The sequence below is a fragment of the Artemia franciscana genome, unplaced genomic scaffold, assembly GCF_032884065.1.
Source record: "Artemia franciscana unplaced genomic scaffold, ASM3288406v1 Scaffold_1077, whole genome shotgun sequence".
Lineage (NCBI taxonomy): Eukaryota > Metazoa > Arthropoda > Branchiopoda > Anostraca > Artemiidae > Artemia > Artemia franciscana.
Genome location: NW_027062735.1, coordinates 52,818 through 68,929, shown reverse-complemented (window position 1 = coordinate 68,929; position 16,112 = coordinate 52,818). Strand labels below are relative to the sequence as shown.

Below are 16,112 nucleotides of genomic sequence, written 5' to 3'. Positions count from 1 at the left end.
AAAGGCAGTGTGGTCTTTGTCGTTATCTATATCACTTGATTACCTCCAGTCTAAACATCCAAACGCTGAGATCCTACTTACCGGTGACGGAAATGAACTAGGTTAGGTTAGGTCATTTTTGTCGGGAAGCTTTTTTAAAACAAATCATTGATATGCCGACAACAAAAGGTGGTAGTTCCCTTGACATTACTTGTACAAACCCAGGTGAATTCTCACAAAGACCCAATTCCCTCCCCCCTCTAAGTGGCAGTTACCAACTTACGCTTTTGCTAAATCCGATTCAAGATCATATCCGCAACCATTGTTTTCGATTTGAAAAATTGTTTAATTAAATTAGAAACTAATAACGGGAGAAGCTTTTAAACGAAACGACAATAGAAATTAAATATAATAGAATTATTAGGAAAGAAGATTTAGATATTGGGATGGAATACACGATTATAAGAATCAAATGGGTTGCAGCTAAAGATGGAAAGACAATCACTATCATTATTGATTTTAAAGGTGACATGGTTGATCTATTTTCACCAAAGCGTTTCGATTCTAAAGCAGATGATTTTGAGAAAAAAAAATTAGACAAAGGTATGGTTTTAGAGGTTATTGAAAGAAAAAAAAAGATAATATAATTTATATATGTATTAATGTTGAACAGTCGACTAAATATTAAAGCATAATAAATTATTACATTTTATCAGTAGTATAGAAAGAATAGAATATAATCAAACTAATAAACACATAAACACACACAAGTTTTAACATGGCCCTTCACATTTCTTTAAAAATTTTACAAAAAATGTAAAAAAATTGTAAGAATTTTTCAATTAAATCTTATTAACACCCCCGATTAAAATATATATCAGAGGTAGCGCAATAGCGCTGCCTAAGTAAAGCGCGAAGTTTGCATAATGTATTTTTTTTCACCAATGTACTTTGTCTATTCAATTTTGCAAGTGGAGATATTCTGGGGTAATTGTTAGAGAAATTTTTCAGCGTGTTTGGTTTCCTTGGAAATTCCTCAATCACCAGGATTAAACTTATCACCTGAGCAGTATAAAGTTAACAACGGAAAGTGTGAAGGATAATTGCAAAAAAGAAGAGACTTATCGCCTGAAGACTATCAAGTTAGCATCACAACGTGTGAAGGATAAATATAAAAATGACGACTTATCGCCTGAAGGCCATCAAGCCTATATCAATCTAGAGAAATATATTCTATAGAGATAATGAAGAGTGTCGTCAAAATTACATCAAATAAGTCTCTTGGAAACCAAGAACAAAATACAGGAGAGATGATTTGTATCAAAGGAATCATATTGAAAGGTTACTGTTAGCAATTTATTGAAAACACAAAGAGGGACTGACTTTTCTAGTAAGGAACAGAGGAGGAAAACATCAAAAATAGTCATCAAATTCTATAAGAATTTTTATAGAAGCCGCAGAGGTCGACGAAAAAAAATGACAAAACATTATCACATAGCTCAACTCTGCCTAAGCTTGCAATGAGATCTACATAAAAGAAAGTGAAAAGTTATCCTTCAAAAATGATAAAGAAAAGTCAGAACTAAGCACAAACCAGCGCCAAGTCTTTTGATAGGTCCTGCTTCATAACCCAGTCCACACACAATTCATCTCTGGCTAATAACATGCAATCCAGTTTATTTGTAAGAAATTATTGACAAAGGTGGGCATATAGGTCCATGACTGTAGCAAATATGAAGTCTCATTTAGAAAATTTAAATACTAACTTTGATATGTGCAACAAAAATGAAAGAAGGTGTTCAACCATTGAAATTAAGCTACTGCTAGCAAAGGCTAACGTTGTCATTAACATAGCTTCGAACTCTTTAGTAAAGCTACATGGAAACATTCAAAAGCAGTGTTCTAAAATCTTGGAGAATCTACCAAAAGCAGATTTTTTCTCTGATGTTAAAGAATTTACCCTTGCAATGGGAAATGCCATGTAACACTTTGTGCATAATGAAGCTTATCATCTCGAGTAAGTGTATAAAATCTTTGATGTCAACCATTGTTTGAGAAGTGGTCACACTGGTGACCTTTACGCTGCAATTCCAACTGATGAGGAAGGAAGAGGAAATATGTTTTACTATAGTAATAAAAAAGCTGTAGTTGGTAATAGATGCTTGTGCGAGACAACAACACAAAACCAGCAAGATAATGATACTGAGAATAGCTTTCCAAATTTTGTACCTCCTTTTCACAAAAGGTTAGCTGAAGGATTATGTATTTAGCTGACGATCGAAATACATTCTACTGTCGAAAGTTACTGTCGAAAGGCAGACAAAAATCCCCAAATTAAATTGAAATGTCATTGAGATCTCTGCAAATATGAGCCAATTGACATTGAAATGAGTCTTATTCTCTTTTCGACAGTTTCCGAGATGAACAAAGAAGATTCATTAATGAAGATTCAGTGGAATTGTATTTGGATAAATCGAATTGCTGCGCAAACCAGTTAATTAAACTTGACAGAGTGGGACATTCACTTTATTGTCACCCATGTAAAGGAAATTACAGCTTTGTTCGTGCTCTGCGAGCATAAGCACCACAATTTCCTCTTCTAGCAAACTTTGTTAAAAGCTTGTAAAAGGCCGTAGAAAGATGCGGACTCAATATTGAGGTGAAAACAATTAGAAGCTAAAATAGTGTTGCACAATTATGATCCGTTGTAGAAGCTGCAATTTCAAAACTGAGGATGATGAATTTTACAAACATTCTGGAGCCTATGCGTCCTCAGGTATCTACAGAAGAATCAGAAATTATGAACATCTTTGGGGAAAAGCAACTGAGACAAGAGACGAATACCCATCAGTTCCTTATCGTTGCTGCAAGCAGTTAAAACTGCCAGATGAGGAAAAACTTATGAAACTCCAGGTTGCACTAAGAATTTGAATCAATTTGAACTGTTAATGATAAGATATGTCACACTATATCTAACAGTTCCTAGGCTTGGACAAGTCCTGGGATCATAAAGACTAGCAAACGAATTGACAGAGGCTGTCAAAGGAAAAATTGTACATCTACCTGTAGATGTTCAAGCAAATGTAGATGTAAAACCAGAAAAATTGCTAAACATTGACAGTTTTGACGTACTTGTCAATGGACAAACAACCTATAACAAGAATGTTTGGGCAGCACTTATTGATTAAAGAAAAATACAAAAAGCACGACTTTGGTTGAAAGCAAACAATATTGTGCATAGGAACAATAAAGCATACACACTAGAAGAGTTGAGAGACTATTGAGTCACATTAGAAAAAGAAAAGGGACAAGAGCAAACTTATGAAGCACCAGAGGGGGTAATATAGGAAAAACTTACAAATGATGCCAAATCACCCTTAGTAGAGCATTTCTCTATACAAAAACTTGACTCGTCAGTACCGAAAGACTTTATTGATAACTTCAAGAACTATAAAAACATTGAGACTGACCAATTTCAATTGAAAAGATTACATGATTTAGGGGAGGATCAGTTTCAAGAGGAATTGGACATCAAAGCATTTTCAAAGCTCTTCCCTTATGGCAAAGACCATATGCGGGACATGTCCCGTCATTTTTCAATGCGAAATGCAGACTACATCAAGAGGCGTCTTCTTAGTAGACACCGACAGTTCCGCTTAGACCAAACTCTATTTCACAACTTTCAGCATCAAGACCTTTCTTACTTTTGTAACAGTGCTGCACACATGATTAGGACTGTTAGGTTAATCAAAGTGCAAAAGATTTTCTGGACCGACTTCGACACAGAGCTCCAGTCAAATGTGAGAAGATATCGACAATATTTTCATGCTTTGGTTGTAAAAGTCAAGTCTATGATATTACTGTTATTTATTAAAGCCTCTTGTGCGGAATGATGTTCTCTAGAATTCATAAAACACTCAAGTGACATCAAGAGTCATGTGGTTGGTGTCAATAAAATGACGCCAGCTGAATTAACAGCAATAGTCCCTGTGTCTGTGGTCATACATTTTTACAAAAAATGGAAAGCCGTATTCAACGACCTTCCCTGTGCAAAGTTGAATCCCGTCTTTGGTAAAATCAAGGACTACTATTGACGAATTGAATACCAAACGAGTGGTGCACCACATGTGCATTACACTCTCTGGGTAGAATCTGTACGAGTCGCTAGAAAATCATCACTGGATGACGTTACACGGTACATTGATAGCTTTACCGCATGCCATTTTCTTTATAAACTATCGAGTCCGACCCTGCACAAACTGATTGTTAATCACCAGATGCACCGCTGCAGCAAATACTGCCAAGGGAAATTCAAAAGAAATTCAGGCTTATGGATTAGTGATTACAGATTCGGCATTCCTCACTCTTCTAAGAGTTCAATTATTGGTCATATCGGCTCCAAGTTGCCAAACTATATAACAGACTGCATGACGAAAGGTGAAAAGTTAGAAATTGATAAGACATGGGAAGAAGTGAATAATCCGTACAAAGGTCTGGGCAGATGGGCTACGTCATTTCTATTAAAGTCAGTTGTCAAATGACTTCAATTCCCTCAATTTAGATCAGAAAATAATTGTTGACAGAATTATAGGCAACCTAAAAAAGGCAATAATGATGTTCAATTATTGGTCATATCGGCTCCAAGTTGCCAAACTATATAACAGACTGCATGACAAAAGGTAAATGTTAGAAATTGATGAGACATGGGAAGAAGTGAATAATGCGTGCAAAGGTCTGGGCAGATGGGCTACGTCATTTCTGTTAAGGTCAGTTGTCAAATGACTTAAATTCCCTTAATTTAGATCAGAAGAAAATTGTTGACAGAATAATAGGCAACCTAAAAAAATGCAATAATGACAAGCCCATCACACTGATAGTGTCTGGATTTGGAGGAACTGTGAAGTCATGAGTAATTAGTGTACTTAGAAGGTTCATTTGTCAGGAATTCGCGAGGGGAATTTTCCAGTTTTTATTATGGCCCCAACTGGATTTGCCGCTTATAGTATAAAGGGTGTTACCATACATCGGTGTTTAAGTCTGTCAGTTGACTAGCAGAGAACTGCAAAGTATGCAGCGTTATCCATCAAACGATTGCTGATAATTAAGAGAAAAACTTGGACGAAAAAAAAATTCATTATAGATGAAATAAGCAAGGTTTCGTCTCTGATTCTGATGTATATTCATTTGCAATGGACGTGATTAAATCTAATAGTTTCCCAATGGGAAATTCCAACTTTGTTCTCTTTGGATATTTTCTTCAATTGAGGCCCGTGTCAGTAAATCCACCTTTTATTCCTCTTAATCGTCTAGAGATTCGAAATAGACTTGAATCCATGGGATCATTTAATCTATAGCAAGAATTTCAGTATGATAAGCTGACAGTCAACATGAAGCAAAGAAAGGACAAGCACAATGCAGATACTCTTGCAAACATAAGGCTTGGAATTTGTGAAGAACAGCATCTCCGGTGTCTTTCAACATGAAAATTTGGATGTATGTCGAGAGCCACCTCCAGAATAACTACGAAATTATATTGTCATTTGTGAAAGGAAGGCAAAGTGCCGGTTACTTTGATGCCCACAAACAACAAATGTAGACAAATAAACAACATACTGCTAAAGGAAACGAGCTAAAAACATCTTACACTGACATAAGGCTTAAGGAGTTGGGAGAGTTATCGAGTGCATAAGGACTATTTTCTGTAGTCTAGTTGCTTATTAATTTTGAATAAAACATATTCATTCACTAGAGATACTCCTTTGTCCATCTGTATCTTGAATATGCTCCTCCAGTTGGGCACCAACAAATTTCAAAGGATGCCAATCAAATTAATTTTATTCAAAGAATAGCCTCTTCACCTCAAGATATGCTGCTTGACTTTAAGATAAGCTGCTTGACTTCAAGATACGAAAAGAAGTGTCCCTTGTGCCAGGGAGAAATTTATCAAAAAAAGATTCCTCCTTTTTACGCTTGTTCCTTTTCAAGTTTACAGTCTTTTCTTTTTCATGAAAGAAATTATTTGCCCCATATAATATGACCTAAAATTTAAATAGGTGTTCTCAAACTTTTTATTGATTGTTTGTATTAAATGACGTTGCATTCCCTTGCCTGTTTTACATATGGAAGCCTTTATAAGCCTTTTAGCTCATCTAAGCTTGTGAATTATATTTAAAATAAATTTTATCTTAACGTTTGCATTTGCTTATATCTTCTTTTTAGTTAAAGAAGAAATTTTAAACATTTGAAAATTTGAAGCGTAAGCAAAGTTACATTATTCTGCTTTAACTAATCGACTATCTATAGATGAACAAACACGTAATCAAATTTTAAAATTGCCACTAATATACCAATTTAGCTTATGCCTCCTTTAAATTCCCCTTCTTAAAATTCTCATTTAAACTTCTATCAGCAAAAAGAAATTTCTTCTATTATATATATAGTTTTCCTGACTGAAAGACAAAGAACGAATTCACATAAACGATTACGCTAGTAATTGCAAATTCCCAAGAACTATTATAATAGTTGTTTTACATTTTAGTTTTTAATGGGCGGCTTTTGAGATTTGCATTCGTTAGAGAGAAGGGTCTGGAAATCAAATAGCGCCAGTTAACTCAAGGATAAACGGCGAATTCACCCTTTTTCCAATATTAGGATTTAACTCAAGAATAGATTGTACAAATTTGTCCTCAGTCCGTAAGTAGGAAAAATATTCTAAGTACAAAATTCTAAGTAAGAAATATTTGTTAGACACCCGTGACACCAAAATTGGTAGCCTCTCCCTAATCCCTAGTATAACTCCAAAAGAAAAGACTCCTTAGAAAGAGAATAGCACAGAACGATGCTAACAACTGCTATTAATATGCTAAAAAAGAAATGGATAATTGCCAGACAACCATATTTAATTTAGTTTCAGTATTCAATCAAGTTTCCAAAAATTTCATACCCCTGCTTATATCCAAGAGACCCAATATTCCTCAACCGTTATCAAAGAAATAATGCTAATTTGTTTTCCAGATTAATGGCTATTACCTTGTATCCTATTTTGTCAGCCATTGGGACCACATTGGATGTCGCTGAGTCTCATCTTCTCTCTTAAATAACATCCAACTACCATTTCCAACTTCTAATGACATTGTCCTTCTTTTTTGAAGTTGTGCTTCTTCTATAGTACGGTGAGAATTCTGCGCCTAAAAGGGTAAATAATTTATATGAAGTAAACAGACATTTTTCTACCGTGCTTGCCTCATAACACCGTGCTTTGGTACGGCAGTCAGCAAATCAGTATCTATTTTTATAGTAATAGTAATATAGTGATATATAGCAATATAGTAATCAGTAACAGATGAAACACAATTCCCAAATGGTGAGCAGGGGAAACGGGCTTGTATAAGAAGCATACACTAAGTGATTCATTAACCACAAAAACGACTTTACAACTACCCCCCCCCTCTAGTGTGCAAATATATACCCTGAATTGTATTTATGCAATAGATTTTCTATTATAATGTCAGAACAATACGTGTTCTAAAGAGTTGTTAACAAAATATCTGACAAAACATATATTACGCTATCAAACCCTGTAAGTAATTGCAGATCTCGGTAAGCAAACGCATGAACACCCCTTAAAAGTCCTAATATTTCAAAACATCATTTTTACAAAAATTAGACAATTAACCAGGTTTAGTAATACTTTCTGGAACATTAATTTTGATCTGGATATTGTAAACATAAGTTTCACTGAGTCAAAATCTGGTTTTTCCTACGTTAACTTCTGTTTTTTACAGAACCTTTTTTCTTGATGGGAACATTCTGAATCCCACAAATAAAAGGAGTATAGTATCCATCAGTATCTCTGAAACTTTGTGCGTAAGTGAATGGCTCTATGGACCTCACTCCCATGAGAACTTGACTTACTTGACTTAAATCTCCTGCCGGGCACTGCTCGGCGTAGAGAGTGACGTCTGCCTCCTCCACCCACTTCGGTCCATGGCGAGTATTTGCTCTTCGCCCTGTCTGATGTTTGCTATCGCCAAGAACTCGGACAGGCTGTCGGACCAACGTTTCTTCGGTCGGCCGCGAGGTCGCTTCCAACCAACTTTGATATGGTCGAAGTCATAGATCATCTTTGCGGGTAGATGTGGTGGCGTTCGAAGCAGATACCCGAACCATCGTAAGGTTTGCTCGGCTGCTTGAGTCGAAAACCAAGACTGTTTTGTGAGCTCCAGAAGCTTTTCATTGCTGACGAAGTCGGACCATCGTAGGCCCTCAATCCTCCTCAGGCTCTTTGCATGAAACATGTCTCTGTTTTCTTGAGGGTTGCAGCTGATGCTTGCCATGTCTCAGCTCCGTAAAGCATCACAGAGCCGACTAGAGCGTTGAAGATCCACAGTTTCGTTGTGCAACTGATATTTGGTTTTCGCCAGAGGTGACGATTCAGTCTACCCATGACAGAAGACGCTTTAGATAATCTTGCCTGCAGCTCGGGGAGAAGTGAGCCATTTGAAGAAATTACGGAGCCCAGGTAGGTGAAGTCTTTAACAACCTCTATGCTAGTGGTGCTGTCCAGGCTAACTGGAGAGTTAACAGCAGGAGAAGATGGGTCTATGGCCATAATTTTAGTTTTGTTCCAGGTTATATGCAGTCCTACTTTGGCAGCCTCTTCTCGCAGAATTCGGGGCGCTTCCAGCAGCTGCTCCATGGAGTCCGCCAGAATGGCCAAGTCATCGCCAAATTTGACATCTGAGATGATCTCCAAATTTAAGCCCAAAGCTGAGACGTGAAGTAGTTTTTGTCATAACGTAATCTATGATGACATTGAAGAGCTCTGGGGCCACAGCACATCCTTGGTGCACCCCTGTCGTGATTTGAAAGAACGGGCTGCGCCGACTATTTACTTGTACACAGCTCTCCGTCCCATGGTGCAGCGCCTTGAGAAGTCTGCAATATTTCTCGGGTAGGCCAGTCAACTCTAGAATCCGCCAAAGAGCTTTTCGATCGACTGAGTCAAATGCAGCACGTAAGTCAACGGAGGCAATAAATGCTTTCTGTCGGAACTCTGTGGTCTTCTCTACTATTTGTCGGATCGTGAAAATCTGCTCGATGGTTGAAGGATCTGACATAAAACCAGCTTGCTCCGGTCGCCGGATTTTTCGAATAGTGCTCCGATATCGATCCAGCAGGACCATTGAAAACAGTTTGCCAGGGACTGACAGTAGGGTCATTCCCCGGTAGTTGGAGCAGTCGCTTCTCGAGCCTTTTCTCTTCCATAAGGGGATGATGACACCCTTCCGCCAGTCCTCGGGAATTATCTGTTTGCCAGATTGTAGAGAACAGGGTGTGTAGAAACAGGAGCATTGCAGGACCTCCATATTTTAGCAGCTCTGAGCTTAAGCCACAGATACCAGCAGCTTTATTATTCTTGAATCTTATTACTGCATGTCCAATTTCTGAGGGGCTGAAAGGCTCATCTGGAGGAACATCTGTTCCAGGTCTTTGTCTACCAGGTTGGCTAGGACTATCATTAGGAGGCGCAGACGGACCAGTATTGTTCAGGAGCGAACAGAAGTGGTCCTTCCACCGTTCAAGACAAGAACCTTCGTCAGAGAGAAGTGCACCATCCCTGGACAGGACGGGACCCAAGGTGGGAGTTTTATTTTCAGTGAGGTCTCGGAGATGCTTGAATAGGCTGCCCATGTCTTTCTTTTTCGCAGCTAGCTCAATTTCATCGGCTTTCCTTGCAACAAACTGGGTTCTATCCCGGTGAATGAGTCTGTTCCGCACTCCATTGAGCCTCCGATATGTGGTCATGTCCCCAAGAAGTCTTGCCTTCCGTCTTTGCGCTATGACTTGCAGTGTTTCATTAGTTAGCCACGATTTCTATGGATAACTCCTCTTGCCAAGCAATAGTAGTGCTGCTTCACTTGTCTGCAATTTAAAATGCTTCCAGAGATCTTCGCTGCTATTAAGTGAGCCAAGGGCCTCGAAGCGATTCGATATCTCGATACTATACTTCTGGCGAGTAGCTGGTTCCTTTAGTTTCCCAATATCTGCAGTGGCGGGTTTTCTTTACGATCGTTGTGCATGGAGGTGATGCCGAAGAGCGGCACACACAAGCCTACGGTCTGCGTTTCCAAGCTCTGCTGATCTGTAAGTTCTGCAGTTCTTCACCAATGATCTCCAGCGTTTGGAAATAATGACGTAGTCAATCATCTTCTTTGTACGACCGTCATTACTATACCACGTGTACTGATGAATAGTTTTGCATTGGAAGTAGGTGTTTGCAATGTAAAGGTCGTGAGATCGGCACAGTTCAAGTAAGTGGAGCCCATTGTCGTTAAGTGGGTCGGGGGATACAGGACCAACTGTGCCACGCCATAAACCCATATCATCGCGCACTGTCGCATTAAAGTCGCCAAGGAGAACAGTTATATCATGGGGGGGTACTGTTGCAAGGCATCTGGACAAAGCAGAGTAGAAATCCTCCTTAGTTGCATCATCAGAATCATTGGTCGGGGCATAGCATACGATGACAGTCATCTTGCCATGCTTGTGTCCAAAGCGGGCCTTCATTAATCTGTCCGATACAGCTTCGTGTAAAAGTAAGGCCTTTCTTGTAAGGCTATTTAGTGCAAGGCCAACACCATTCCTTCTCGAGCTTCCTCCAGACCAGAGCAATGAGTCACTGTTACCTATTCGCTCTTCTCCGCTTCCGGTAAGACGTGTTTCTGTAAGACCTGCAATTGACACTTTATTCTTGCGAAGTTCTTCAGAGAGTATGTTCTTTGACGCAGGTGCATTCAAAGTCAAGACATTCCAGGTGGCTATTCGTAGCCCCCTTCGGTCCATAAGGTTTAGTGTGTCAGTATTTCTGACGTTGTCAGCATGTCCATTGACGCGCGATGGTCGAGATCTTAAAAGGGAATCTGGGTACGAGGCTATATTGTCACTTTTCGTAGCAGTTAATTTTCAGGTGGAGGGTTGCTAGCCCAACCGACCCTAGGCCTGGAATCTGACTAGAGCTAGGTTAAACCTAGGTACTGAGATTCCCAGGGTGGGCTCCACCCGCCACATGAGGTTGCGGCCGTCCTGATCGGAGTGTTTAGTTAGGAGAGAAGCCCCATATCCAGAGGCACGTGGTCAGCAGACAGAGTCTGCCTCATTCCGGACGAACTCCATTCACCTCCAACCATTATTTTTTCCATGAGAACCGTGACTGAAAAAATAAACTTGAAAATACCTTGTAAATTGTATGACCGAGATGTTTTCTTTGCAGATCTAATAATTCTCCCAATGGATTGAGATATATGAAGCTATGCTACACATTATCACAATTTAAAGACTGCGAATTCTGTTTTGAAATAAAGAGTGATTTCTGAGACTGAATTAAGTAGTTGAAAGCTATGAACATAAAACCAGATGTTAAAAAAAAAAAACTTTGACAACTTTAAAAGATAAGATAAAACTAGACTTATCCTTGTCAAGGGTAATATGAAAGCATTGTCCAGAACGAAGAGATACACCCAAGTAAAAGGTTAAAAAATAAATTTACTAATAGAGACGGTAAATGAAAGGGGAACCAGGTGGAGAAGAGGCTAAAAATAGAGAGAACAAGAGCTAAGAGCCGAGAGCTCATATGATATGAGCTCGAAAAAGAATTCTAAGAATCAATAGATTGATTTAAAAGGAAAACCAGAGGCTTAATCCCGGTCAGGATTTAAAATAAGAGCTCTGAGTCATGATGTCCTTCTAAATAACAAAATTCATTAAGACCCGATGACCCACTCGTAAGTTATAAATAACTAATTTTTTCTAATTTTTCTTCTCCCTTTAGCCCCCCCCGATGGACGAATCTGGGAAAACGACTTTATCAAGTCAATTTGTGCAGCTCCCTGACACACCTACCAATTTTCATCGTCCTAGCACGTCCAGAAGCACCAAACTCGCCAAATCACTGAACCCCTCCCCCCAACTCCCCCAAAGAGAGCAAATCCAGTAAGGTTACGTCAATCACGTATCAAGGACATTTGCTTATTCTTTCCACCAAGCTTCATCCCGATTCCTCCACTCCAAGTGTTTTCCAAGATTTCCCCCTCCAACTCCCCCCAATGTCAAAAGATCTGATCGGGATTTTTTCCCGATCAGGTTTTTGATCTCATTCGGTGATCTCATTGGGATGAGATCACCGAATGGGTGATCGGATCTCAATGAAATTTGATATTTAGAAGGATATTGTGTCTCAGAGCTCTTATTTTAAATCCCGACCGGATCTGGTGACATTGGGGGGAGTTGGGAGAGGAAACCTAAAATCTTGGAAAACACTTAGAGTGGAGGGATCGGGATGAAACTTGGTGGGAAAAATAAGCACAAGTCCTAGATACATGATTGACATAACCGGAACGGATCCGCTCTCTTTGGGATAGTTGGGGGGTGGGGGCTAATTCTGAAAAATTAGAAAAATGAGGTATTTTTGACTTACGAACGGGTGGTCGGATTTCAATGAAATTTGATATTTAGAAGGATATCGTGTCTCAGAACTCTTATTTTAAATCCCGACCGGATCTGGTGACATTGGAGGGGGCCTAAAAACTTCGAAAACACTTAGAGTGGAGGGATCGGGATGAAACTTGGTGGGAAAAATAAGCACAAGTCCTAGATACATGATTGACATAACCGGAACGGATTGGCTCTCTTTGGGGTAGCTGGGGGGGGGGGGGATAATTCTGAAAAATTAGAAAATATGAGGTACTTTTAACTTACGAACGGGTGACCTGATCTCAATGAAATTTGATATTTAGAAGGATATCGTGTCTCAAAGCTCTTATTTTAAATCCCGACCGGATCTGGTGACATTGGGCGGAGTTTGGGGTGGGGGAACCTAAAATCATGAAAAACACTTAGATTGGAGGTATCGGGATGGAACTTGGTGGGAAAATTAGCAGAAATCTTAGATACGTGATTTACATAATTTGAACGGATGTATTCTATTGAGGGGGGGGGGGTTAATTCTTAAAAATTAGAAAAAATGACGTATTTTTAACTTACGAAGGAGTGATCAGATTTTCATGAAACTTCATATTTAGAAGGACCTCGCAACTCAGATCTCTTATTTTAAATCTCAACCGGATCCAGCGTCATTGGGGGAGGGCAGAAATCTTAGAAAATACTTAAAGCGGAGAGATCATGATGAAACTGGATGGGAAGAATAAAACCTGTCTAAGATACGTGACTGACATAACCGGACCGGATCTGCTCTCTTTGGTGGAGTTGGGGGGGGGTTGTAATTTTGAAAATTTAGGTATTTCTTACTTAAGAAAGGGTGACCAGGTCTTAATGAAATTTGATATTTAGAAGCATCATGTGATTTAAAGCTCTAATTTTAAATTCCGACCAGATCCTGTGACATTGGGGGGAGATGGAGGGGGAAACCGGAATTCTTGGAATACGTGAAATTTGGGGTATTTTTATCTTAGGAATAGGTGATCGGATCTTAATGAAATTTGATATTTAGAAGGAATTCATGTCTCAGAGCTTATGGCTTGGTTAATACCAAGTGCCATAAAAACAGTGATAATGTAAGAGATAGAATAGAAGATACTTGCGTTTATTTGGATCATATTTTTGCAAAATATTTATTTAGCATTTTAGTATGATTTTCTATTTAGTTTAATTATCAAAAAGGAAACCGAACCATCAATTTTTTATATTCTTCTTTATCTAGGAGTCTTTCGAAAGCTCACATGAACGATTGGCCAAAATCCCTAATTTCAAATTAACAAGTAAATCAATTAAAATATTATGTTTATCAATCCAATAATGGAGCTCAAAACCCAACCACAAAACACAAAGAAAAGATTTAAAAGAAATAAATTAATGTTACAAATTTCCTTCAGTGATTTTCGGCAGAGGGAATAGTCCGCAGAGAGGAAGGTCCCAAAGGGAATTTCCAGTGAAGCAGCATTCCCATTGAAATTCCCAAAGGGAATTTCCAGTGAAGGGTTTTCCATCGGAATTCTCTTATGGAAAAGATTTTCCATAAGAGAAAAATGTGTGAATTGACAGTTTATTACATATATATTGATATTTATTCCTTAAAGTCTTGATAATTTTTAATTTATTAAAGTTAAAGAGTTAAAAACTTTAAGTATATTTTTTTTCAGTCATAAAACATTGCTGACACGCCTTTTTAACAACCTGCACAGAGACAGCGTGTTGCAATTCAGTTCGCCCTCACCCTCAATATTCCCTGAAAATTTCACTTTCATACCCATAGGCATATTGTAATAGTAGTCACAGTAGTATTGTTAGTATTGGTAGTAGTAGTATTAATAGTAATAGCACTAGTAATAGTAGCAGCAAATGTATTAACATATTGCCTTTTGGACAGTAGAACATCCCTCTCATCAAGTCCTGAAGATTTCAACTTAAGAAAAAATGTCCGTTGCTATGACATTGCTGATACGTCCTTTTTATAACGTATATATTCATATACTTCCTGAAACTTTCATCTTAATGCTCTTAGCCTTACAAGTAGTTGCAATAGAAGTAGTAGTAGCAGTAGCATTGGTAGTAAATGTAGCACTGGTAAATGTAGTAGTAGTAAATGCAGCGGTGGTAGTAGTAGTAGTAGTAGCGCACAAATATTGCCTTCTAGTCATTTGATCGTCCCCTTTAAGCATTCTCTGAAAGTTCAAAATTGTCAATTCACACAAATTTATATCATAAATTTCACCTAAACTAAAACAATTATCGGCACCTGGGGCATTATCATGTTTTAATCATTTTATTACTGTCACTAATTCTTCCTCACAAAATAAATCATCCTTCACATTTCCTTGTCCTAGCTTATCTGTTAGTGCTTAAACTAGCAAAACCGGGACAGACAGACAGGCCGAAAGACCGACCGACAGAATTTGCGATCGCTATTTGTTACTTGGTTAATACCAAGTGCCATAAAAACCAATTACAAAAAAAATACTTTCGTTCCTACCCAAACCACAAATCCACCACCTTTTCAAGGGGAGAGGCGTACACTCATTACCCCCCCTCCCTTCCTGGATCCATCACTGCTTCTAAAGTCCCTTACTCGAAAAGTATGCAAAATTTTTACTTTGAGAGATTAAAGGCTCGGAGAATATATTATTACCGTATCAAATACGGTATGTTACATAATATAAATTCCACAGGAAAACCCTTATGAAAACGAAACAATAGAAACTTATATTAAACTTGAGAACAAAATGAGATAGTTGAACAAACAAGCTAGCTTAACAATAGAACTTGCTCAGTTTGACAACTCAACAATTTGTTCTATAGCTTTTTTCGATTTCTTTTAGGGAAATGCCACATACACCTTTAAGTTTTTCTGGCAAAATAGTTTCACATTTTCAAATTCTCATGCTAACCATGGTATATACCGGTAAGAAGCTAATTTGAATAATTCTATAGAACAAATAAAAGAAGCACATGATCCGTTTCCGGCTATTCTTTTAAAGAGATGTCAAGGATTCTTCTAAAGTTTATTTATTTGCGTTTTAGCAAGGAGAATATTTTCGTATAATTTGGAATAAAGCAACTCATCAAATAATCAATCAATAAATCAATTACTCAGTGACTTTTTGAACAGATTTCTGTAATTAGGGAATAGGATACTGACTTTATTCAATTAAGTCCTTTAACACAGAAACGTCAAACTAGAAAATCTGAGAAGTTCTTTTTAATCGATTTGACTTCTGAACAACTCAAGTAAACTAGTGGGAGGAATATTTTTATTTAACCTCTTCTTAGTTACTGAGTTTTGTCAAAGGCTCATAAGAGCTCCGAAGAAAACCAAGAGAAATGGCCAAGAATTTCCTACTTTCATTTTTGCTTTCTAATGTAGTTGTTTGAATTCTATGTCTACTTTTTGCATTCCATTTTTTTTTTAATCCTAATTATAATGCCTTTGAATTCAATTTCTTTAGCTTTTGATTTCTGATTCAAATTAGAATCCAGTCCTAATTCTTTCCCTAATAATACTAATTTAACTTTAATATACTCTAATTTAATTTTTACTTTAGAACCAATTTTCTTATTTCACTGTCAATGTGGACTGAATAGTCCCAGGATGGAACCTCAAATTATGTCGATTTATATCA

General features: G+C 37.9%; 1 long non-coding RNA gene across 1 annotated transcript in view; it reads right to left on the bottom strand.

The window, feature by feature from the left end:
• Positions 1-4,581: 4,581 nt before the first annotated feature.
• LOC136042312 (uncharacterized) overlaps positions 4,582-16,112 on the bottom strand; it is a 61,425-nt gene continuing 49,894 nt past the window's right edge. The window contains exon 10 of the long non-coding RNA XR_010621250.1: positions 4,582-7,166. This is a non-coding gene — a long non-coding RNA (uncharacterized LOC136042312). The remainder of the gene's footprint in view (positions 7,167-16,112) is intronic.